Source organism: Rhamphochromis sp. 'chilingali' (assembly GCF_963969265.1).
Source record: "Rhamphochromis sp. 'chilingali' genome assembly, chromosome: 2".
Lineage (NCBI taxonomy): Eukaryota > Metazoa > Chordata > Actinopteri > Cichliformes > Cichlidae > Rhamphochromis > Rhamphochromis sp. 'chilingali'.
Genome location: NC_137930.1, coordinates 19982367 through 20007138, shown reverse-complemented (window position 1 = coordinate 20007138; position 24772 = coordinate 19982367). Strand labels below are relative to the sequence as shown.

Here is a 24772-nt window from a genome sequence, read left to right as displayed (position 1 = left end):
AGCAGCTCCCCCACCCCCTCAATCACACCCCCCCACTCCCCTCCCTCCAGAATTCCTAGGTAACAACCTAATATACATATCTTCCACTTCCAGCATTTGACTGCTCTCCGGCTTTTAAAGGTAGAACGGTAGAAGCCTGGGACTCCAGGTGCCTAGATGTATGCCTACCTGACTCACACCTCAGTCATGTGGCTTCTGTCACTTTGAATGGAACTCACTGAATACAGAAATCAGACAGCTTTTTCACTGGAGAATGTAGAAGTGTAAAGTTCCTGTCTTAGATAATGTTTTTGTACAAAAGAGTTTTACCAGCCAGGAACTTGTTTAAAAAATCCTGAATTATAACTGAGTATCTAGAAGAAAAAAATCAACTGAAGTGCTGCAGATCTACCAGTCCAATTTCTACTTTATTAAATCATGTTAAAAAAAAAAAAAGCTGACTTAGGATTTAAAACACTGCTCATTAACAGGTGTGTCTTTTTCCTGAGAGCAGAGCAGCCTCTCTCATCCTGACAGATCATTACACAGAAGAAAAACTATTCCCAGTGTGCCTCCATCCCATCAACTATGTAATGATTCCCTGGAACCAAGTTGTGACGCTCGTGCTCTGCTAAGTGACCTCGCTATCTAGCTCATTCTTTGGGTCAAGTGATCTACGAAGACGGAGGAGAAACCCTACACTAATAATAGGCTGCTGCTGACTTCACTTCTGATTGACCTCGACCTCGCTGTAACCTCCAACAGCGGGCCTGATATAAGCACAAACGCCGCTCTCCAGCACCTGCGAAGCTCAAGAGTTCTTCAGTTTCTCAGGAACACAGTGTGGCATTACAGGGAGTTGGATAGCGGAGTCACTGAGGCGTCTGTAAAGGATATCCCAGTGAAACAGGAGGACTGAGGTGTCTCTTACAGCAACTGTGGTACCTTTGTGTCACGGTGCGGCATGGCACACCGTGGAAGGAGTGGGGAAGGAGGACCCAGGCGCGGTGCTCTATGTATAAACAGTGTGTTTATTTACAGAGTGGAACAAAAACAACAATAAATCCCCGTGTTCTCCCAGACTCCCGTGTCGTGTCTCTGCGTGAATAGTTCGTGTCTCTGTGCTCTCCGCTCCCGTGTCAGCACCCCCCGGTGCTCGCTGCTCTTCGTGCCTTCCACGCTCCTCCTGCGGGAAACAATAGACGCAGCCGTCAGGACACAAATAACCGCGGGCATACACTTACACACATTAACTCAATTCAATGGGACGACTAACGTGGAGTCTCAAGGAATGATCCCGCGTCGGTGGGAGCTCCAAGACTCTCTTAAGTAGCTCCCCCGATGAGGCCTGATCAGCAGCAGGTGTGTGGCTTCGGGTGTGGCCAGTCCCCTTGCAGGGCCACACCCTCCAGGCCTGACGCCGCCTATAAACAAGTGCTCAGCCACCCACACACACATATACACAAGCACAGGGAAGGGGGAGCAACACCAAAATACACAACAATAATAATAATAATAATAATATAATACATGACTGCTCAGGGATCCTGGGTTGCCCAGTCCCAGGACCCTGACACTTTGGGGAGGTCAGTCAGGTATGATTGAGCTTTATTCCGGACATTATTTGAATTTCTATTCATGGGAAACTTCTTTTTCCCAACTGAAGCCTGTCAGTCACACCTCCTTCAATATCACTTAGCAGAAAATTACACCTGCAGCTTGCCTAAATGGGACTGCTCAAGTGTGACCATTTCAAGTTCAGTGGTAAGCACTGTTTCGCTTGTCTGTCTTTTGGAGTCATTACAGCAGAGCCTGGGTGCTCCAGCACTGAGCTGACGGTGCAGTTCAGTTCCCGGCCACTTGATGGCCCTTTCAACCCAGAGATCTCACCCCCACCCACCCCCTTTCGCCACTATCGTCATCATTGCCCACAAAATGGATGACAGCTTTTAGCAATACCAGGGTGCGTCACGACTCTGAGGTGCACATGCTGTGCCATTTATGTTCCACCTGTTTTGATGCCTCAGCAGCTCGAGAGCCAGAGAGTGATCATGCCTGCAGCAGCACAAGTATCCAATTAATGCTGCAGCCTGATATTGTATCAAAGCTCCAGGGCTGATAACCTCAGCACCTCCTGCCTTAGAGAACATTATCTGTGATTCTTTATGTAATTAATTTGTAGGAGAAAAAAAATGACAACAGAAGAAGAGTTTTACCCTTTCTCTGTTCTACTAGCACTTTATTGCCTCTTTCAAAAAGGTGTTTTGCCTTATGACCTCTATTTATGTGTATAGGGCATAGGGGCTGTTTCTTCTTACCTCTATCTTTACTACTGATTTCATTTTTTCTTTTCTTTTTGTACTTTTAATCCCTGTTTTCCTCCTGTGTTATTTTAAACAACAAATTCCCAAATTAATGACACGTTAGAAGTCACTATGTGGCCTTTAATGGGAACCATTCTCACTGATCAACTACAGTGTTGTTCGGGAAGAACTGGGGTTTTCTGATCTAAAAGGATTGTTTAGACCACCTGTTTTTTCTCAGCAGACACTTTTTGGGATGTTTATTGCCTGGAAAGGGGAACAAATAAAAGCATGGGGAAGACAAAAATACTGTATAGACACAAAATAAAATCACATTAAAAAAAGAGATGAAAGGAAGCATTTTCTATTGGAGCAAACAAAGGCCAATAGGAAGAGCCGCCTGTGAGTGGACTTGGTTGTTTCTCTTGATCAAGGAGCTGTCCTTGCCTGGCTAAAACTGTCTGCGTTCATAAAAAGGGTAGAAAATACATCGCTAATCTTGGATGTGCTTCTTTAAATTATGCAGCATCAAATATACTCTGTTATTTGCTGGCAAGAGCAAGATCTGAAAAGGAACATGTTGCACTGCACTGATGAGCTATGAAATCACAATACGTACCATGAAAAGTTGTTCAGTGCCTTGTAGGTTCCTGACAATGACATTAACCTTTTCTTGCTTAATGGATGCATTATAATGCAGCAGCCGACCATAGCCTTTTATCCTCTAAATGCTCCCTCACACATGGGATAAAAAAAGAGTATGTTGCAGGGAATGAGCACCCTACTGTCAAAACTCCTCTCCTTCTGTCTTTCTCTCTCTCCAGAGTGCAGCACTGCAGTGCTTTCCTGCACATGCCCAGACAGACTGGGAGAGTGCCACAGCAACTTTGAGCACACTAGAAATACTAACAGCCTGCATCACAGACACATTTGTGTAGTCCTGCAAGATGTATTTGCATCCAGAGAAAAAATCTCTAAATCTGTAAGATTATATTTATATATATGTATCTTTTGTTTCCTTTTGTTCCCTTTTTTTGGAAGGTCAAGGTGCTGTTGACATGAGCACATTCACTGAAGCAAAGAGGGTTGTCTTTGGGTGTCAAGGTCAACTCTACCTCCCGTCATCATTACACCAAGTCTTTTTTTATGATTACATACGCTTTTGCTTGAGGATGAATATAACCCTCATTATATGCATGTAATTCTGTGCTGTATGAGCTAATGATCCGACCCCTCTGGATCTCAATAATGTCTCAGATTGCATGTGCCATATAGTAGCTATTATTCTGAGTATATATATTCTCCTAACCTTTCCTTTCTCAAACTATCCGGTAGCTTAGCAACTCTAATGGACAGACTTTCCTTCTAGGAAAATATTGATGTTAGCACATTATGTTGCTCTTCTAGTCTACCTTTTCCCTTAGCAAGATGATAGCCTCTATTTTACTTTTTGTTATAGTAGTTGGAACAATAATAGGTGAGCGATAAAATCAAAGAGCAAACAGACTGAGTCATAATTCAGTTAAAGAAAAGATCATAAATGTAGAACAGGTAAAAATGAAGAGGATCTATTGTTGTTTCTCTAGAAAAATCAAAGAAAAAGTGAGAATCAGTTACACCGAAAATATTTCTTTCTTGAACTCTTTCCTATAATTCGTCAAACACGATAGGCCAGGGGATGGATGATGCACTTATGTTAACCGAAAGTGTCTATATTGTAATAAAATGGCTATTTATACACTCATTTTTAAAAAATTAGCTACAAAGATCTTTTAATCTTGTAATTCCAGTGTAGGTTAAGCCTGACTTGAAAATTGACTGAACATATGTCAAGTCATATTCATACACAGAGTAAAAGACACAAAAAATTGTATATTTGTTTTTATGCCAAATATAAAATAGCTTTTTAAGTCCATCGTTTCCTTTTGGAAGTGTTGTATGAGATGCCATGTAAGGATGTGGCGGGCGAGCCGGTGAAGCTCAACCTTCAACACTGTGCTCTCCACTGTTGTGGCAGCAGGTTAATGTAGAGTTTTCTTACTGCCATCTCAGTGATGGTGACTTGCTTCTGAACATGTCACTGTGGCTCTGCCTCTCCCTCTCTCTTTCTTCACCAGCTGTTCACTGCTGAGTCACATAAGGATAGCAAGAGATGTGCTTTGCTTTACAGTTGCTGTGAAGTTTCCCATCCACACAGAAACAGCCTTGGCTCTGCATGGAACTGAGGAGGAGAAAGAAAGACTGTGAAAAGCACTGTTTTAATGTACTGCTCAAAGAAATTAAACTCTTTGAAAAGACATCAGATCTCAATCATCATAGAGAAGAAGACAATCATTCACAGACAATCTGAACTCACAGATTAATCTAACCCTACTAATTACATGTCATTGGACTGTGGGAAGACGCCTGAGTACCCATGTGACATGTAACATGCAAACACCACACTAAATGACCCCAGCCAGATAGTAAATTTAAACCCTTCTTGCTGTAAGGCAACAGTGCTACCTTATCACCATGCTGCTCCCTTTGACCTGCACCCTGCAGATCAAAGGATAAAAATGATGCACCTGACACTGGTTGAACATGAGGCCAGGCACTTTCATGATCCTGGGACCCACTGCACCAGTGTAAGGTCTGACAGTGGGTCCTGGGACAACCGTTTCATCCTGATACCTAACGCCAGTCAGGGTCCCGTTGCTGAGCCTGTAGAGGTCAGTGCATCCCTCAATGAAATACCTCACAAGACCATCAGTGACCCACAGATAAACTGGCCACGCTGAACGACGTAACAGGCAGCACAATGCTCTCTACGGTTTCTCTTTCGTGTCTGTCACATGAGCTCAGGGTGAACCTGCTCTCATTTCTGAACTCGACAGACTCGAGCAGTAAGAGCTATAAAAATCTCAAGTAAGCTGCGAGAATTTAACCGATGTCAAAACATCACTAGCATTTATAGAGAGATGAAAACATACATGGAATACTGTACATGTCAGTTCATGTGTCCTCATCACAGAGCTGTAATCAATAAATATAACCTTAGTGCAGTATCCTTGAGATGGCCACATTTCATTGCCTCTCCAAGCCATTATACTCCCATCCCCAGTTGTCCTGGCTGCATTTTTTTTAGTTCATGACAGACACACATCTACATGTACAACTGCACATGTGCAGTGCACTACAACCATCCTTGAATTAATTCTCCTTCTCCATCCTTCTATCAGAGCTAGATATGCATTTGATAAAGGAAGAGATTTACTGACCCCTGTAACAAAGTAATGTCAGGGAAAAGGCAAGATGGTCAAAACAACTTAGAAAATTAACTTTCTAGAAGTGAAGTCGGCAATGCTAAATTGCCTTCAGTAAAATAACTGACATGAATGTTCCAATATCAGATGGATGGTTGAATGTTTTTAAGATATTAAGAGTTCTGGTATTTTTTTTTATATATTTGGGTAACGTGATGCCAGCGAGCAGATGGTTGGACTGTGGCAGCTCATGCAGCAAAAACAGGCAAAAGAAGGATTCTTTTTCATCAGTGGACCCTTAGAACGAATGTGACATTTATAACAAAAGAGAGCTCGATGTTATTATGTTACCACTGTAACTGTACATGTAAACACAGGATTTTAATTTGGCATTCACTTTTGCAGTCAACTACTTAAAAAAAAACCCGGTGTGGGTGTTGTGTTGGTCAGAACGTGTGCTGGTTTCATAATATGGCTCATCAATATTTAAATTAGTTCTGAAGCATTAGGCACTGGGCCTGCATATCACTGATTTTATGGCACAGTTGAGACAACATGCACCACTACACCGAGCCACATTGTTGGGTGGGTGAAACTATTATCACACCCATTTCTTTTCCTGTCATGGTCATGCACTATATTTATTTGCAGCTGTAACACCGCTCACTAGTTTTCCATTCTGTTAGTTAATGATTTCATTTCCTTATAAACATGGTGTTGTGTTCTGAAGTTGCTGTGCCATATTGTGGCTAAAGCCAAAGCCTTAATACCGACCTAAAAATATAATGCAGAGGTGCAGCTATCACTAACACAGTGACCATTCTTGGCAAGGTGTAAGCACAAATGTGGGGGTATTGCCTCAGGAGGCGTTACTTCCCTGTATGTCTTGTCCGGTCTATGTCTGTTAAAAGCAATCTATGTTAACAGTACATGCTTTTCTACTGGAGGGAATCTCAGCATGTGCATATACACCAGAAAGCAAGCCTAAAGCATTAATGGTCAGTTTAAAAACATGTATTTGAAAAAAAGCTAATGCACAATAAACATATTTTCATGCATTTTTTTCTTGTTGCAATCTGTTTATCAACAATACACTACTCTTGAGCTGCTAGTCTGAAACCTTGAAGTCTCCAACCCTATTTGACAAATAATGACATATGTGACATTGTAATTAGCTAAAATGCATTTTTACCATGACTCCATGCAGTCCTGCCAAAAACTAATAATAAGTATAATAATACAGTACTTGTTTTCTGCATGACCTTTTCAGTCGCTCACATTGCTGTGGAGAACCTTTTGCCCACTCTTCGTCACAACGTTGCTTCAGCTCACTGAGGTTTGTGGGCATGCACAGAGAGCTGTGCATAAACTAATTTTAATCATGCTGAGGTCTGGACTTTGACTGGGCCATTGCAACACATTGATTCTTTTCATTTAGAGTCATTTTGTTCTGGATTTTTTTGCTGTGCTTGAGATCATTATCCTGTGTTGGCTGAACTTTAACGGTCGAGCAGATGGGTTAGAAGTCTGGTATACAGAGGAGTTCATGGACATCTCTATGACTGTGAGTGGCCCAGGTCCCGTGGCTGCGAAAAAAAAGAAAAAGCTAAAATCATCAACCCTCAAGCACAACTGTGCTGGGCAGTTTGTAGGAGGTGTTCGTGCTGATACGCTCTGTTTGGTTTTCTATCAACATGGCACTGTGTATTAGGACCAAGCATCTTCGCAATGTGTCAGTAGGACATTACTCCACAAGTCCAGTTTCTTTAGATGCAATTTTACAAACATAAACTGTGAAAAAAACCTCTTATTTTACAAAGAAGAGCTTCTGCATCCCTTCTACAGCCCTGTTATTATCATGATCATTATGATTATTACTAGAAGTGATACTGTAGTAGCAGTGATAGCTATACATGGTGTAACAGTACCAGATGGATAAACATATCTGTATCTCTAAATGACATACTAAGGAGAAGTAATGATCTATAAATGATGAATTAATCACTCGCTACTACCTTAATAATTATTAATGGTGTGACATTATGATAAAGTACTACCAGTTGTTTTTTCACATATGGAGCAACTCTCCAAAGCACCTGAAAACATACTAATAAAATAAGTGCCATTCTCTCTGAATGAAGAATTAGTACTGTGAAATGAAAGCAGTCCTGTTATCAAAGTCTAAGATACTCCATGTTAAGCAAGTTGATACGTGACTTACTTTTGCTTTCTCACTGATGATCTGTTAATGTTTAATGTTGGGGTAAGATGACACCTAACTTTGCCTGGTAGTTGCGCCCAGCACACATTAATCACAGGCTTAGTTATTTGGATGCTAGCCAACTTATTTGTTATTCTACATTTTTAAAAAATAAAAGCAATTTCAAATTAGTCTGTTTTTTTTCTTAAATCATGAGATCCACTTGGCTTAAAATGCTGAAATGATTTGCAGAATGGCCATTAACACTATATACATGTAAACAAGGTTTTCTCCCTATACTTGTCTTGTAAGCAAATGTACGCAAAAGAAATTTACTGTAAACCCGATAATATAATTACAGCCAAAACCTTTTGACAGGTTGGCACTTTGCATCATCTACTCATTTACATTTTTCCTCATCTGGTGTTTTTCTACCTATCCAGCCTTGTGTATTCTTTCAAATGTGTCCTAATGAAACATTTTTCAGTCCAATATCTCATGCAGATTACTGCTATGCTGTCCAAACTGATGTACTGCGAGATGACCTGCTGACTGCATTGGCTAATTCTGTTTCTGACCCCAGCTGACCAACTTGTCAGTCATAGACCACAGTCGACCAAGGCCCTGGCAGTTTTCTTGGCATGCTTGAGAAATGAAATGTAAGTAAGATTGTAATAATTAAACAAAGTTACTTTATCTACATGGGCGATCGTGGCTCAAGTGTTGGGAGTTCGCCTTGTAATCAGAAGTCCCGGCTTGGACAGTCTTGGTCCGTTGTGTCCTTGGGCGAGACACTTCACCCATTGCCTACTGGTGGTGGTCAGAGGGCCCGGTGGCACCAGTGTCCGGCAGCCTCGCCTCTGTCAGTGCGCCCCAGGGTGGCTGTGGCTACAATGTAGCTTGGCATCACCAGTGTGTGACTGTGTGTGTGAATGGGTGGATGACGGGATGTGTAAAGCGCTTTGGGGTCCTTAGGGACTAGTAAAGCGCTATATAAATACAGGCTGTTACATAGTTGTTGGCTATAGTTTGAGACTGCTGTGGGTCTTGCAATGCGTGACTTTGTCCTGCTGTAAGAAACTAATAACCAAAGACAAACATGGCTTATAGCAAGTTAGTGCACATCCACCATTTTATATTAAACAGAAGTATGGGCATGTGATATTAATCATCTATGTACATGAGACCAAAATCGAAGGTTTTGGTCTCATTGTTGGGTTAATGTTTCAGCTGTAGAGTTTTCCCCTTGGTCATTAACTAAGACTGCTTTACTTACGTCATCCCAACTGATCAAGTCAAACATACTGAGTTAATTTTGGGGGGGGGGCTAAAGAGACACATCCTAAAAACAAGCACCATGTTGGCTTGTAAAAAAACTACAGTTAACTAAGCAGTACATGTCTTCACTGCTGCAGAAATATAAAGTATAACTCTTCTGATAGTCTGCAGTCAGTTCAGAACACTTGAAGCCCTCAAGCCTTTTTAATAATGCATTAAACAGTGGCTTTCAGGTCAGTGCTGGGAGGCGGTGATGGTAAATACAGCATCAATATGGATAAGACTCATACAGCATTGTCACTAGAGTCTTGGCCACTTTGCCCTCTCTCTCCCACTTCAGCCACATAATCATCTCAGTCATTCAGCACCTCTCACAAACCAAAGCACATTTTCACATATACACAAACGCACACACAAAAACAAAGTAACACATGATTGCATAGAAATGACACTTTTGGTTTATCACTTATTATTACCTTTTTCACTCACATAATTTGGTTTCCTCTATGTGGACAGTGATAATTAAAATGATGTGCTGTAAAAAGGGGGGATGGAACAGGAAATGGACCTAAGTACATTTTGGAACAGTAAAGACTTTTCTGTCCTTCACTATGCATCAGAAGTGTCAAATTACAACTGAGACACACACTGAGTTTCTAACCATTCTCCATGTAGTCGCAAAGGGTAGAAAAGCTTACAAAGCTATTTGGAAAATAGTGTCGGTCAACTTTTAACTTTTAAAAATATATAAATTGGTTTAAGTACCTGCACATGTCATCTGGCTAATTTAATTATCAAAAGTAGCCAGACTCAAGGACAAGCTTGAAATTCAGAACAAGGCAAAAAGAGACAGAGAGGAGAAAGAGAGAGAAGGGATGCATACTAACAGATGACACAATGAGAAATGTGTTCTTTTTAGTCCTTGACAACCTTTCTTAAAACACAATTAAACATAGAATAAATGAATGGAAGGCATTTTGCTTCTGTACCATATCCATTACTTTAGCTGCAAAGTCTAGCTGCATGACAAAGTACAAGCACGTGAACGGTAATCTGCACTAAATCAGCTGCTAAAAGATAAATGGATGGATGACTTTTACCAGGTCAGAACAAAAACCGCTCCTTTCATCTGTTCATCAAAACAAATAGGTTGTGCACGGGATGCTATTTATCCGGGCTTACAAGCACAGGCATCCCTCGGCAGCTGAGTTCAGGTTTTCCAAGTCTGCTATGTCTCTGTTATGATATAATGCATAGTTATGGTCAAAGGTTTACATACACTCATGTCCCTGAATGTCACTGTAATTTTGGGTCTTCAATGATTTCTTTTTCCAGGGTGGAATGAATGTTCAGGACACAGCTTAAGTTTAGGATTATTTTCTAATCGATGAAGAGTAAAAAAATATACATCCAGGCTCAAATATACAGATACGTTGACCAAATGCCTTCTGGAGAAAAGTTTTATGGTTGCACGAGACATAAATGGAGCTATTTGGCCACAATGACAAGAGGTATGTTTGGAGTACTAAAGGCGAAAATAAGGCTCTCAAACCTAAGAAAACTGGACCAGCTGTTAGGCATGGTGGTGGTAACATCATGATCACAGATCAACATTTTTTTTTCATTTGATGGTCTAACATTAAGCTTCTTGAATTGCTTTTATAAAGTCCTGACTTTAACCCTTTTGAAAATGTCTGGACTCTGCTTAAAAGCTGGGTCCATATTAGGAAGCTCATTGATTTTAAGGAAGTCAAATTCAAAGTTATGCACCCAATTCTCCTTTTTTTTAAGTCACAAAGAGTTATGCTGGGCAAAAATTCCACCCTGGAAAAAGAACAGCTCAAAGAAACCAATAAAAGCCAAAACTTGTTACTTTTGACCACAAATGTTGTAAAATATAAAGTCTTCTGACCACAACTCTGTCTGCTGTATGCAGAAAAGATTCCCCTAACTTAACTTAGAAACTCACTCTGGCTAATATATAAATAAAGGATACAAAGAAATCTTGCTTGGATAAGGTGATTAAAAAAGTTTTGACACAGAAAGTAAAAATATTTCCCAGCTTGACATTTATTTGAAGAACCCAAGCAGAGTCTGTTCTCAGATCTACTGCACTTCTTTGTGGTATCAAATAAATCTCTGTGACTTGCTTGTCACCTTTGCTTGACGCTAAATGAATATCTGATCAACTCCTCGTGGTTAAAGGACATTGGGGGCTGATCTAGAGAAGATGTTGAAAAGGAAAGAGCTTGCATGGAATAAACAACACAATATGTCTGTATCTGGTGATCTTTTCTTTTTTAAACATCCAAAGGGGTAAGGTCATGCTGTGAGTCAGTCTCGTTCAACCAAGTCTTTATACACCACTCAATATACTGACAAGAAAGTTAGTGAGTGGGCTAAAATGTTATGAAATTGAGGATGTTTTATGGACACTTAGGAGCTGTTTTCACTTTCATTTATACAAGGAAAAACTTCTCAGCTGCAAAAAATAAAAAAAAGAACCAGTGAGTATACATAGTCAATGGCATTTTGTGACTTCAAGCAACTAATGGAGAAGAAAATGCTGCCAACATGAGGTGAGCAGACCCTAAGATCAAACTACCAAGGAGTCCAGGATGCTGGTGACTGTCATATCACAAGGCAGCAATGCACAATAAGCGATTCATTCCCTGTGTAGACACAACTTAAAGGGACTTCCACATGTTAATATCTTATATAAAAAACTCTCCTTTTCATGTCATCAATGTTTTCTTTGCCTGTTATTGCTTGAAAATACTAAATTTCATTCACTTTCTATGGTCTCTGGTCAGCATGTTGCTACAAATCACTTCCTGTGTTGACCTGCGTGCCTAGGCAAACCTGTAATGTATTTACCAACCTCTCATATGTCAATCACTGGTATCCTGTGCTCTCATTGGTAGTCACTTCAATTGCTGGCCTTGAAGTTGAAAAAAAAATCTCCAGACCTGCCCAAGTCCAGTTTTCACCTGTTGTTGCTTGAAGTCGCTGCTTATCATTGGCTTCTGGTTCTGGTTGCCACGTTGTTGCAAGTCACTTCCGGTGTGAATGCAACTTCTGTTCACTTTGATATGTGTGGCAAATAATAAAAGTTATAATAGAAAAGAGTAACCCAATCTCTGTAATTGCAATTGTGTATTTCCTCTCCATGAGAAAAACTAAACGAGAGGATAAATGGGTTTATTTTTAGAATTTCACAGGGAAGAGGCACTATATAACCAGAACCAGGGCCAAAGCGCTATCCAGTCTCTCATTTTATGCCTCAGGACATGCAAATAAATAACTAAACAAACAAAAAAAAGCCATGAGGTACATGCCAGGGCCTTTTTCTCCTATAGCCACTTGTCTATTCTGTGTGATTTTAAGATGATAGAAAAAAATGGATATCATTCTATACGGTAGATGAAAGAGGATACTTTGCTGAGCGATGCAATAATGGCAGACAGAACAGGCTTTGAATTGTATTGTGTGTGTTGCAGTAGAAAATGTAAGACCGATGACTCGCTGGACTCAGCATTATAGGAAAACGATGCATCCAAACGATCTCGAGCAGCTTCTATTTCATTTGTAGTTGGTGTTTATAGATGTGTCATGATGAAGGATGTCCATCACAACCATAAAGATGACCATGAACTTTGAGCAAATCTCCGTGTACTATGATCATCAAACAGAGAAACATGGAGGGAGCTGATTATGACATTACTAGCAGAGAAAATGTCTCTCAAGGAATTCAGATTCAGTAACCTCTGTGAAATGCCATTAACCTCAGGGGTAATGCAAGCTTTTAAGAGACAGATCACCACTCAGCTAGTTGTCAGGATTCAGGGACCACAGACCAGCTGTAATTTGACAACAGGGCAAATAGAAGGTTAGATAACTGAAACAACCCTTTTATCTTTGTAGGCCACTCGAGAGAGCAAAAACATCCAAAATTACATTTATCTTGCTCTACCTTTTATGCATTTGTGCCTTTTTATTGTAGACTACAAATGTCTGACTTAATTCTGTCCTCACCAGAGTATCTACAGAGTTCTGTCCTCTCAACACTTCATTAGGTGTACGTGTTCAACTGCTCATATAACACTTAGATGTAATCAACCAATACAACGGCAAGAACTCAGTGTATTTCGGCTTGCTGAAATTAAAACTGAGCATCAGAATGGAGAAGAAAGGTGATTTGGAATGTGGCATGGTTGTTAGTCCCAAGATGGGCTGGCCTGAGTAATTCAGAAAAATGCTAATCTACTGGGATTTTCCCACACAGACATTTCAAGGGTTTACAGGGAGTGAATAAAAATGTTGCATTTAGATGATAGAGTCAGAATTAAAGCAGATCTGAAAGCAAAGAAGGCTCTATCAAAGCCATAAACTATTGTTTTCAAAGTAAGCCACCAACAGAGTGCGGTGAGTTTAAGAGAGGCAAAGACAAATGGTTCACAAAAAGGACATGCGTGTATTTGCATGTATTTGTGAGACAGCAGAATGAATCCAAGTTCTCTAGATAAAATTAAGCTCTGGAATCCATAAGAAACTTTGACTTGTCTACTAAAAAACATTGATTTCTCTCCTCTGCGCTCATTCAGGTCATTGGAGCTTTGGCCAGTAGTTTACGTCAAGTGGCCCAACTGTTTCCCTCCTGTCAATAAACCACCGGGACGCCAAATCAGAATCAACAAAGCACTGATCCAGAAATAGCTCCCTCCTACGATGCTGACAGGAAGAAACTTTGCAGAACAACACGCAACCCACCCTCAAAGTAGGGGAGGGAGAGAGATCATCTGGCCTCTTTGTTATGTAAATTGACTGAATCAATATGACAAATGTACTGTGAAAGGGAAGAAATACAATGCTTTTTCATCCCCACCAGCATTCATCACAAGCCTTGGTCTTATCACCACTCCCAGCCACGTGGAAACACCTGATTAATGACTGTCACGTGCCACCTCCGTGAATCATCAGGGCACGAGTGAATGAATAGAGCATGAATTAGATGGTGACACATAGAAATAAGGCTTTAGGATATACACTTGCAAAGGAGTAGTCTGTGCTAATTAATCTACTCTTTTAGTGATGTAATTTCTATTTGAAATACACCGAGATGGCTGATTATTAGCAAAAACATTGAAAATTTAATAAAAATCATGAGCTCTTTGTTGGACTAAAACATCACTGAAACATAGGCAACATAGTCTTGACTTCAAAGGACTCTATAGCTGCGCTAATCACTTTGAAGGAAACGCTAACATCATTATTATAACATGGACGTAATGACTACACTAGCTATTTTATGGATACAGTCCTGTATACCAGCATTTCATAACGAAACGGAGCCAAGCCTGATAATGCTTTGACAAAATAGTATGGTTTACGGACAGATACTAAATTTTATCCGGAAATGTTTTTTTTTACCATATTTCAGGGAAGTCTACCCTAAAGCTGTTCAAGCATTACTCTTAAATGCAAACCTGATGGTGGCTCCAGAGTAAATGTTAGGAAGAAAACAAAGTTATTTTAAACTTTAGGAACTACTGCACTTCAATACTAAATATCAGCATGTCATTCAAAAGCGGATGCAGAAGATGAAATTCTGCAAAGATACAGTACTGTGAAAAAGTCTTGGGTCACCCCTCATTTCTTCATATTTTGCTCTCGAGGACTGTGAAAGAGAAGCGCTGATCTGACTTCCAAGGAGCCAGATTTCTTATAATGTTTAAACTAGTCCTGAGCAGTAGTTCTTTCAGAGTTTTTTCTTTGTATGTTGGCTGTTTCTTCACTCAGTTTTAGTCCAGTCCTTGTACCTGATCTGTCATGTCTTAAAGATGTCTAAGTTTAGTGGACTCTACAGCGTGACCTAAAAGAGGAAGTTTTCACAGATCACAGATTTATTTACACAAAGGAATAACTTACACAGGGAAGATCACAACAAGAAGTATTTCCAGGAATCAATGCAGGAGATTGGGCGTGAATTCATGCCTAGAGAGGAGAGGGAGATTAGTCCAGGTGAGTCTGTCAGAGGGAATTTCACAGTGCTGCTCCAGAAGTGTTTGGTAAGTGTGAGTGAGGAACAGCTTACTTTAGAGTGTCGAGGGAGAAGCTCCGGAGAGAGGCACTGGTTTTCTCGAGGTAGGTGCTGGAACATAGGAAATTTAGTGGTAGGATGGGCAGCAGGTGGGTGATACCACACAGAAAATTTGGTGGAGACTACATGCAGGAGCTGCCTCTTGACTACAGGCAGATGAGGCACATGTGTGATGGCTGAAGAGCGCTAGCCTGAGGCAAGAGTGGGAACCATGTCTTGAGGAAAGAAAGTCAGAAAGTCATGTCTTAAAGAAATAGGAAAAATGCAGCAAAAACCTGACACAGGACCAGAGAACAGCATCTGGCTGTTCAGTTGATTCATCTACTGTTCACTGAACCCTCATCAGAAATGGTTTCAATAAAAGAGTGGCTGTCAAGAAGCCATTCTTAAGGAAGGGAAACGAAAATAAAATAACCCAAGAACTGAACTGAGGACCTAATACTTATGCACTTTCATAAATAACATAAGAACAGAAAACTCTGAACTGCATTTTGCAATGTAGAAAAAGTAAAGAGACCATTAGTCAAGCTATTAGCTTTCGTTTTCACAAAGAAAAGCACCTTTGTTGATGTGGCTTTAAAAGCCACGTGGCTATCCAGTGTGTAGAGCACTCTTGATCCTTAATTTCTGGTTGAGTACATTTAAATCTGTACATCTGTACATGTCGGTTCATTCTGTGATGTAATACTTTCCTCTAATGAGACTGGAAACCATCTGATTATCACATGGCTTCTGACAGAGTCTGAAGGGCAGGCCTTGGATCATGAGGGCAAACAGATATTTTTCTCTGAACTTTTCAGCTTACTGTTCCCGAGTAAATCTTAGACTTATTTATGCACAAAATGGCAAGATACTTTTATCTGTGCAATGTTGCTTTCCTTTACTCTTCCCTCGTCTTTAGTTTAGTCTGTTTGATTTGGATAAATATATATTTAGAAATGTTATGAAAACAGAAATAAAGCTTTTTGGAACGTAAACAAGATTGCAGCAGAGTGCGGCATCACTTTGCAAAACAAAATATTTATTCTATCTTTTTTAAAATTTACAAATATGTGACCCAGTACTTTACTGCATGTGAAAATATTCACATATGAGGAAAAAGAATCCATAAACCTATGGTATGGCCCTTTAATGTAAACACTTAATTGCCCCTGACAGCAATTCAATATAGGCTCTGAGGAAGGATGCAAATCTGCACTGCAACAGCACTTCTCAAAACCTGCCGAGCTTGTGTGCAAAATAGGCCACAAAGATGTGCTTCTTACAATGATAATGATGATATTAATAGTTGAAAAAGAAAAGGCTCTAGTGGTCCAACTTAAAGCCAGATTATATCAGGATTGCATCACACGTCTGTCATGCAAAGTACGTGGCTGTCACATGATTCTGTTGACTTTAGAATAAAGGAAGAGGTTTAGAATTGTGTTTGTATGTTTGGCATACTATAGCTTGGTAGTGAATGAAGATAGTACTGTCCAGCTTTCCTGCTTCTTGAAGAAAAAGTTATAATAATATAATAAATACATATATAAATATATACAAATGCATATTACTGTTTCAGTGTATGATTTTTAATGTACATTGTAAAGTCAGCGTAACTGAGTTTTAAAAGCAGCACATGGAAAAAGTAAAAACTCAAACTTGTTACTTAAAGTTCAGTGAGCTGGTTTCAGTCATTGTGCAAATGTATCGTTTATAAGATTGGGGAAACCTGCAGTCAGCTGAGACTGAAGACGTCACTTGAATGAGTGACGAAATGTTTCTCCCACTGAAAACGCTACGTCCAGATGAACAGAATCAGGAGGTATTAAAGTTGAGAAGGAAAAAATAATTTATTATTATATTATATGATATTATTTGTATATCCCTTTCATCAGCAGTGTTGCTCATATGTCACCTGCCACTGTTGCAGGGTCAGTACCAAAGTATTTATGGGAATTAAACTTGGTTTAAATGATTCTTTTAGCTAACATATAAAATAAGAACTAGATTAAAAAGGAGAACTAACTGAAACTGGATTGTGGACTCTTGGAAATCCCATAAGCGAATATTTTATTCCCAATAGGAAATTTAAAAAACATTTCAAAAATGTTTAAATTGACGAACTGATAATATTTTAAGAAAAAATAAAGTAATTTTGACTTTGATGTCAGTATCATGTTTCAAAAAAGTTGGGATCAGGGCAGCAAAATGCTGGAAAAGTAAATGGTGCCAAAAAGAAAAACAGCTGGGGGAACTAAAACCTAAGGACTTAAGAAAACACCTAATAAATCACTATAAAAAAATAAATACTGCATTACAATTAACATATCGTCTCAGTTACAGCAGTTTCACCATATTAACCATATTAACGGAGTCGGGTGCACTAGTAATAGCACCACCGGGGGAACTAGCGGTAGTAGCAGGACCATAATAGAATTACATCTGATCCCTTTCATTTTTTATTATGGGGAGGAAAAAAATAAAATAAAAGCTTATGTTGTCTAACAGATGGGTCGGGATTCCACAGCTTAGACTTAACAGGCTGCAGAGGTCATTCGCTCCTTAATCCACAAAATTACAAATACATATTTTTTTATGGATTTGTTTTTATGGCTGGAACTCAGGCTGACATCGCCCATAGCAGTTTTACTACAGTGTGATGGATGTGCAGCTGAGTCTGCTCTATGTGTAACAACCACAACATTTTGTGGTCTATTTGAATTCTTGTCCTGATGAGAAAGCGTGCGGAGAATCACAATATCGTCATTAGTATGGTTATGGAAACTACAACAAAAAGTCAATTCATGAGGGATTTTCTTTAATCCGGATGGCTTTAACGATGGTAGGATTATTTACTGTTACGCAGGAGGCTTTAGGTGTCACATGTCTGCACGGAGTATATGGATAGGACTCTATATCAGAGGGAAACCTCTGACATCCATGTGCCCTCCAGCTGACCAGATTACATTTTGCTTCAGCGATGAATAACTGATACAGAATGAGCGGGGATTTGAGTTCATCTGTGTACACTTTGTAAGAAAATGCATACATGCGACTTTCCTGCAAACCTAAGCACCCATGTTTAGATAATGCATTTGTACAAAATGCTGACAATTTCAAAAAATAGCATCATTTTGTTTGTTGATGAATGGAAAAGTCCTTTTATTTGGAAGAATGCTTTAGACACAACACAACTGCCATGACAGACAAATGCTTCACCAGGAAAGAGGGTGAATGATGATCATGTGACAAGATTGATGAGCATACACGCAGCCCTAAATATTTTCACTTTGCAAATGAGCAAAAACTGAAATGACCTTTCATCAGTACACTGTATTAAAATTGGATGCCCTCACATGTGCCAGATTTTAAGACCAGATTCAGTTCATTCATGCTTGAACACAATGCAGACGTAATTTCCTCAGATCAGATATAATCCAACAGCATTGCGCTGTAGTTATTAATCGTTATGAGTAGTTCTCTGAAAAAAAGGCCTACTGCCTACTGGCTGCTGTGTTCATATGTAAACTGGTGATATAACACATAATGTCATGGTGCGTGGTGTAGTTACGCAGTCATATGTAATATAATCACATGACACGCTGCCTGGGTAAACACCATATGGATAAACCTTTATTTATTTATTTATGTTGGTTGGTATTCTTATGAAAGAATGACCAAGTACTGTACTATGTTTTCAAAGTACTAACGCCACTTTATGGTATTTATTTACAGTACCTCGACTCTTGATTGTTTGTTCATAGGCAAGCAAATAGAGATTTTGAGTACTATACTACAGTACCACAATAGGTATTTCTATAAACTAAGAACTTTTGCCAGCTTTCTTTGCTTCCATCTTATGAAGTGTGAGATCTGCTGCTATTCTGAGTCTATGGCTTACATTTATTCAAGTACAACTGTGGGCTGCTTAGACTTTGTTTCAATATAGCCACATCTACTACTCTCTAACAGACTTTGAGCTGAGGGTCTTTTTTACATATTACTTCCACATGCCTTTGAAAATGCATAAAAATGCATGCCACTTAAAGAAACATCCAGTGCACAATAACAATAACAATATAAGCAACAGTCTTTTCTCTCTTATTCTTCAGCCTCACAAAACTTTATTTCCATCAGTTTGGATTAATAGTTGGCCTAAAGACAAGAAAAAATGTTCAGTATTGCTGTGAGTACAGAGAAAGGGTGATCAATCACCTCGGCCTGGATCAGTAGCTGGAGCTTTTAGTGCTGACGCTTATGTTTGGCCATGTTAAGCCACAGAAGAGTGCACTTAAATGTAAGGAGAAAAAAGACAGATGAAGTGCAGTGATTTTTCTCTTGTCAATGCTGCCCTGTTCAAATGACAGCACACTACAACAGTTTTGCATCACTGCTTCTGAAAAACACTCAATGTTTAATCAGGGATATTCAGTTCGGTTTAATTTGCTGGGTGTGATGCAAACAAATCCAGTAATTATGTAACAGTTACTAGATTTGTTTGATCAGTCAGTGACTGATGCCACATCCTTAAATGATTGTGTGTTAGTGTCGATCACAAATTCAACAATAACTCGCACTCAATTATGTGTCACTGACACATAATTGAGTGCAAGCAGGTGTGACAAAATAACAAAGGGGTTGATTTTCTGCTTAGTGCAGTTTTTACTGCTATTGTCATATAAACTCTTCTCAAAGGACCAGTTTAGTTTCAAAGTCGCCATTTTGGAAAGATGTGAGTAAGGCAGGGCCTTTAAAGCAGTTATACAGTATCTGAATCTTTAGGCGACCTGAGACCTTTCAGACTGTTTGCATTTTGAGCAATGAAGTATCCAATTATCCAAAGAAAGCTTTTCATACAGTCTGCAAATTCAGGCTGTGGATTGCTGGCAACCAGAGGAAGTGCAGGCATGATTTTGAAGCTGATAGGAACTAAATTTGCAAACAGTCAATACAGCAGTTACACTAGCAGCAGTATCTTAAATTTTGGTGACCCTCAGTGACCACAATGGTGACCCTCAGTGACCACAGGGCCCTCCTTCTTAAACGGCTAATGGATGATGTGCGATGGCATCTTTGTAGAAAATATCCCTCTGGCATGTTCAGTGTGCTGTGAACTGAGCCTTTCCATATGTGTGTGTGTGTCTGTATGTGAATGTGTTCAAAGGAGCTTGCAAAGAAAAGCGTCTGGACTTCTTTAAGTTGCTTGAAGACGTTTCACCTCTCATCCGAGAAGCTTCTTCAGTTCTAAGGTCAAATGCTGGGGAGTCCCAGATTTAAACCTAGTGGGAGGACCCCCCACAGAGGGACAAAAGGACCCCCTGATGATCCTCTAATCGCCTGAGCCAAGGTGTGAAACTGGGCGTGGGTCCCAATCAGCCAGAGTTTCGGGTGTGTTCATTGTGAAACCTGGCCCCACCTTATCATGCGAATTCCTGAGATCAGATGGCCAAGGATGTGAGTGGGCGTTAAGGCGTCTGGGGAGGGAACTCAAAACTGGATTATAGATGGCAGAGAGTTGGTGTCGTAAACCACCGCCTCTGTTCTTAGATGGTCGCTCACAGTGGACATAGATGGCTTAATTCACTCCTCTTTCAAACCATCTGTCCTCTCTGTCCAAAATGTGAACATTGGCATCCTCGAAAGAGTGTCCTTTATCCTTAAGATGCAGATGGACTGCTGAGTCTTGTCCTGTGGAGGTGGCTCTTCTATGTTGTGCCATGCGCTTGTGAAGTGGCTGTTTGGTCTCTCCAATGTAGAGGTCTGGGCATTCCTCGCTACACTGTACAGCATACACCACATTGTTAAGTCTGTGTTTTGGAGTTTTGTCTTTCGGGTGAGCCAGTTTTTGTCTGAGTGTGTTGCTGGGTCTGAAATGCACCGGGATGTCATGCTTGGAGAAAACTCTCCTGAGTTTTTCTGATACACCGGCTACATAGGGGATGGCAATGTTGTTGCGTCTGTCCTTCTTATCCTCCCTCGCTGGTGTCTGGTCTTCTTTTCTGTGCCTCTTTGCTGACTTTAAGAACGCCCATTTATGTGAATGTGTATTCAGTAGCACATTCGCTGACTTCATTTCATATTAAACCCAGACTGAACCCAAACTTATTATACCCCTACTGCGAAGTTGTTTTGGACAGCTGCCATTAACTGTGACTATCCTTTACAGTACGGCCCCTTTATTACCGCAGTGACAGCAAAGCATGAAAAAGTGAAGATTCCTTTGGAGTATATAGCAAGTGCTGAGCCGCCAAGTATTAGTTCTGTTTACTGTAGTGACACACTCACATCTGGACTCTTACTCATTTCAGTTATATCTTGGCAGCCTGAATCAGCTGTGTGCTGTTGCTGATACACTCCATGCCTCCTCCAACAAATGACTTAGCAGTTCCACCTGCTTTGAAGAAGCATGTTTTTAGTGGACACTGGATTAAAAAACAAGAGTCAAGGAAACTGCTTTGCAGACAGACATCATGTTTTAAACTTAATTAATTTCACAAATGAACCCAATTTTCATGCTTTCAAACTCAAGCTCACCTTGGTCTGCTGTGTTACTAAAAGTCATGCTATGGGTCTTTTCATTGCAAGAAGGGCCAAATCACTGCATGCAAGTATGTGTGTTTGTGTGTGTGTGACTGTCTTCACACATGATCTTATTTTCTAATTAGCTAAGCCTGCTCAATAACTGTATAATGTAAAACAGTCCAGAAATGCAGTATGTTAGGTTTCCAAAGTTGATTACCACTTTTGCAATTCAATAAGAACCGTTCATCTTTTGAAATTGTCAGTAATTCAATGTGTGTGTGTGGTACTCCACTCACTCACTCTAATGCGAACAACCGAAATTAATCACTACACTTATTCTCTCTAGAGTTAAATGGGACTTTATTATACCTCAAAATTACAGATGACATCAAGATTCCTGACTGGTGAAACTCTCCTTTCTGTCTGTGTCAAGAATTTTAACTGTACAATTTGTCTAAAATAAAGAAATGATGTTGTAGTAGATGAAATTTGATGGCACAACTCAATATTTTTTAAACTGTAAGAAATAAATGTCTAAAGGTTCTGATTGCCCAAACTGTCATGTAATTATAAGTTTTCTTGTCAGCTTTGTGTATGCAATTTTCTGTTTAGTTATTGTTGCTTACTTAGTTTTACATAGTTGTCGTCCATGTCTTGTATTCAGCTGTACTTCCTCACCTGTGATTGTCTTAATTGTGTGGATCTGTGTCTCATTTGTAATCACCATTAGCTCTCAGTGTGTGAGTATATTTCTGTCATTCCTGTGTTCAGTGTTCATCCTTGCGTGCTTGTCTGCTGTTCATGGATTCTTGTGGTTTTACTTTTCTGTTTCATTTCATGGACTTCGTAAATCTGAACCCCGTCATTTTAAAGGTTTGTTTCTTTGTTTACGTTTGTCTGCCTGGGAGTCTGCATTTGCTTATACATTTTGCAGGTTATTGCTGTCTGGTAGGGCTGCCACAAACGATTATTTTGATAGTCGACTAGTCACCGATTATTTTTGCGATTAGTCGACTAATCAGATCATCATCCATTAGACGTAAAACTACAGCTTATTGCACCAGCAGCATCTGCTCTTATATAACTATCATTAGCTTACAGCTTTAAGTGTTTAAGGTCTGTGCTAACTAAAAATAAAGACAAGATGATAGTTTATTAAATTTTAATGAAATTTGCAATTGTTTCGGTGAAGTTTAATAAACTCCTTGCCATCTAAAATATAACAGGACACTGGAGTATATTCTGGAGCATCTCACACTTCTGATAATCAGCTGTCTGCTTGACGTTTATTCAGCTGTGCAAAAACTATAACTTTAATCTCAGACAAACTGATTTACTCAGGAACAAATAAAATACTAAAAAAAAGCCAAACAATAACATTTTAAGTTATCTAAGTGACTCATATATATTTAACCTGAGTAGCGAAAGACAGCGGTGGGTTTGACAACGATTTGCGGGGAGTCCGGTGTTCTCACGGCGCTAGTGAGCCTAGCCCCCGGCTCGCTAACGAGCTAGTGGGTAACAGACGTCTCCGAAAACGTCGGAGCGCTTTTGAAAATATGTGGTGTCCTGATAAACTGAGCAGATATTTGAGGTTTACACAGCTACATTCTCGCCTGAAAATATGTTAAACATTTATTTTGTGACCCAGAAAGAATAATAAGAGTAACATTAAAACTAACTAGCTGCCGCCATTGTTGGAAACTGCGCTGGGCCGCGCTATGAATTCTGGGACACAGCTGCTGCTTCTTCTTCTTCTTCTTCTTCTTCTTCTTCGGGGTTTAACGGTAGCTGGCATCCTTGTACATGCAGTGCTGCCATCTTCTGTTTCAGTCCGTTATTACACTCTTAAATCCTGCTACTTATTCCTGCGTCTTTTGGGATCTTACAAAGCTTCAAACGACGCGTCGACTATTAAATCAGTCGTCGACGATTTTGATAGTCGACGTAATCGTGACTAGTCGACAAATCGTGGCAGCCCTACTGTCTGGTGAAGGGATATTGAATGTTGTCCTTGAAGCAATTGTAAGATAATGATCTGATTGAGAGTGCTTAAGAGAAGACTCAAAAGGTGACTACAGAGAGATGACTAAAGAATATGACAGGCATTTGGCATCATAAATTAAACCAAAAGACAGTGTTTGGATAAAGATCTATGGTTAGTTCTCATTAAAATGTCAGACATTGATTACTACAAAAGATGCAAGATCACAGGAAGGAAGTCACTTCTCAGATACACATTGTTACACACTGAAGGACGACAGGGTTCATTCAGGTGCACATGAAGATTTATTGCGCTGAAACACAGCAAAACAATTCAGTGTTACTGGCAGCTTCCATTGTAATAACTGGCCTGCGTTACTTTTGTAGCATTACGTGTAATGGCCATGTATTAATCAGCCCTTAACACACAGAGAAAATGACCAGTAAACAATAGACAACATAACATGTACTGGCTGGTCTATTTCCTATAACTTTAACTAAAACCAGCTAACAGTTTCCTTTCACCTTACTGATGGAACAACACGGTTACAGAGATTAATGCAGGAGGCTAACACGACTTAGCTAGCGCACAAATGTTACTAGCATTACCCACAGATAACGTGAAACAACTCCCTTATTCGCTCACATTAAACACCATATAAACAAGAATTACACTCCAAACATGTTAAATAAGCATCGACTTTACATAAATGTATGTAGTTCTCGTATATTGCTCTCACCTGAAACACAGCAAAACAATTCAGTGTTACTGGCGGCTTCCATTGTAATAACTGGCCTGCGTTACTTTTGTGAAGGACTATTTTGCCAGTTACCCGTTTGGCTGAGCCGCCACTGCCACCTACTGGCGAAACTAAATATCGCCCTAACATCACATCAGGTGGGAGCAAATGAGCTTTTCGCTCTGTGTTATGATGCAAACTATTGTCACAACAAATAGCAAAAAAAGATGATGGGGGGGTGGGCACGAACACATAAGGAACACATCTGAGACTTGTTCTTAATGCTCAAAATACTCAGGGTGCCACAACATTACTCAAAAATTAGGGCAACACTTAAAGCAAACAAAAGTGACAACAGGTGCACGGACAGACCATAAGAAGATACAGCTCCCTAAAGGCAGCAGTTTGGCAGATGTTGGCCACAGACAATTGCTCTCTCT

The 24772-nt window shown here is 39.9% G+C and overlaps 1 long non-coding RNA gene across 1 annotated transcript; it reads right to left on the bottom strand.

The window, feature by feature from the left end:
• Positions 1–1933: 1933 nt before the first annotated feature.
• On the bottom strand, positions 1934–24367 carry LOC308392104. Its single transcript, XR_013970757.1, has 4 exons — positions 24333–24367; positions 15100–15156; positions 14934–14999; positions 1934–4503 (listed from the first exon to the last, which is right to left on the bottom strand). It is a non-coding gene; the product is annotated as an uncharacterized lncRNA (long non-coding RNA).
• Between the last annotated feature and the right edge of the window lie 405 nt (positions 24368–24772).